Raw genomic sequence first — 2,500 nt, 5'->3', positions numbered from 1 at the left:
ATCAATTATGAAAATATGGGTCTTGGATGAATTGTTCAATTCCCTGTACTCGCTGCTTTTGCTGAATTGAGATGGGTTTGACTGAGAATCAGGTTTCCTTTAGAGTTTTTGGTAATGTACTTATTATTATTATTATTATTATTATTATTATTATTATTATTATTATTATTATTATTATTATTGTTGTTGTTGTTGGTTTTTTATTATTTTTTTTTTTGGGTGGTGGGGGGGCTATCTCAGTCATCCTATTCGACAGGGTGGTTTTTATAGTGTGGGGTTCCAGGTTGCATCCTGCCTCCTTAGGAGTCCATCACTTTTCTCACTATGTGCGGTGTTTCTAGTAGCACACTTTTTTACATGAGTCCTGGAGATACTTCGGCATCTAGTTTTTCCAAATTCCTTTTCAGGGATCTTGGGATCGTGCCTAGTGTTCCTATGATTATGGGTACAGTTTCCACTGTCATATTCCATATCCTTCTTATTTCGATTTTCAGGTCTTATTATTATTATTATTATTATTATTATTATTATTATTATTATTATTATTATTATTATTATTATTATTTGTAGGGGTCAGCTCGCGGTCGAAAGCAGCTCTGAATTTTCATTGGTCGCGTGGGGATTATACATATAATATTATCGCGAAACACATTCTCCTTTATAGAAATATTTCCCGAACAAAATTCGTATGAAAAACATTTCACTGGTCAGCTGAAGACAGCTTTATCCAAACTTAAACAAAAGCCTTCTATAGTTAGCTTAAGTAAACACGACGGCAACGGGAATTAATTAACTTCCCAACAGCTGTTCTACCGAGGAAAAATAATGAAGAATAAAAGGCATTTAGAAAAAGGCTCCCCAGACTCCTGCAAAGTCTCATCTGCGTGCTGAGATTAGGCTTATGCAGAAGTGGATTACCTCTCCATGATATTTAACGGCGGCATTTAGCTCTCTGTGGCTTTCTGGCGAAAACTCAACGCCAGGTTAATCCCCTGACGGATTAACTGAGCAAGTAAACGTCCCTCGATGATGCCATTTTGGGGAAAGTTACAATCGTGCAGCCTGTTTACAAAGCTGCGTTTCTCATCTTCTCCTCTTTCGTATTTATTTTAGTACTCCAAGTTCGTCTTTTTGTCTTAGAGAGAGAGAAACATTACGATACAATAGTGTTCCTTTTCTTTTTACTCTTTCATATTTATTTATTTGCTATTGCACTATCGTCTTTTGTGTCATAGAGAGAAAATATTACAATGAATATACTTCCTAATCATTGCATTTCTCTTGTCATCAAGATTATTATTAGTCTTTTCGTTGTAGGTTTAATAATAAAAATGATGACATCTGAAAATTCATTTTAGGGGCCTTAAAACATTCGAGTATTTTCTAGTATATAGTTTATCTTGAATGTATGTCAAGATGAACACAGCTGTTTTGTCTAAATGCCCATTCTAGCCTCTGATATGATTCTGTAGATGATGGTCAGTTTTAGTTTAATGGTACATAAAGGTTTTGTTAGGGCTAATGCGGAATATAATGTTTCTGCATTGATTTCTGTTGTATTGATCAGCATACTGTAGCCTACTTGATACACTTTTTAGGTTAGAGTTCTTGTTATACAAATGTTGTAAAGCAAATATTGAAAGCAAAACAATACATTCAATCACGGAATATCGATCGGAGGCAGCAGCTAAGTATGGATAGTAAAAAATCAAGTATCAAATGAATCAAGTTCAGGAAAATATTATACATGCAAGGAATAAATATGTATTTTAATAAATGCCTATCAAATTATTTTTTCAACCAGGAAATTCGATTCCCATGTATATGGGGATTGATAAATGCATTTTGCTTAATGCAGAAACAGTCCTTAATGTCTTGCCAACAGTATGCAATACTAAAAAGATAAAAGCCGTTTTGAACACACTAAAATGATTCAAAATAAAAAAAAGATTGATAGCACAATGAAACCATAAAGTATATTGTAATCAAGCACAAACACAAAATTAGAAATATAATCGAGAAAAAAGGAAAATGTGGAGTGGTAGTGACCCATAATCACCTGAAGAGAAGTCATCGCTGGCAACATGACAGCTCAAGCCACCGAAAATGGACCCAGGGAAGTATTCCAGTGGGATAAATTCGATATCACGCCGTGGCAGGCCAGGCCAGACCGGGCCGAGTTCCTAGAGTGATATATGACCCTCCATGAATCATCACTTGTTTTTTTTTTCTTTTTAGCAGGCCCTAAGCCATACATCTCTATCCAGAAAGTGCGAGAATGAAGGAAAAGAAAATGCTCGGATTTCTTAAAGATATTTGAGGATTTGATTTTGTGACGATAAGTAGAAAAGTATAGGAAGAGTTCAGATTTGATTTTGTTTATAAGTAGGAAAGTATATTAGTAGTTCAGTTTTGATTTTGTGTTTGTAGGTAGGACAATATGGAGAGAATTCAGATTTGATTTTGTGTTTTTAAGTAGGAAAGAATAGTAATAGTTCAG

The sequence above is a fragment of the Macrobrachium rosenbergii genome, chromosome 22, assembly GCF_040412425.1.
Source record: "Macrobrachium rosenbergii isolate ZJJX-2024 chromosome 22, ASM4041242v1, whole genome shotgun sequence".
Lineage (NCBI taxonomy): Eukaryota > Metazoa > Arthropoda > Malacostraca > Decapoda > Palaemonidae > Macrobrachium > Macrobrachium rosenbergii.
Note: the sequence above shows the minus strand (reverse complement) of the source record.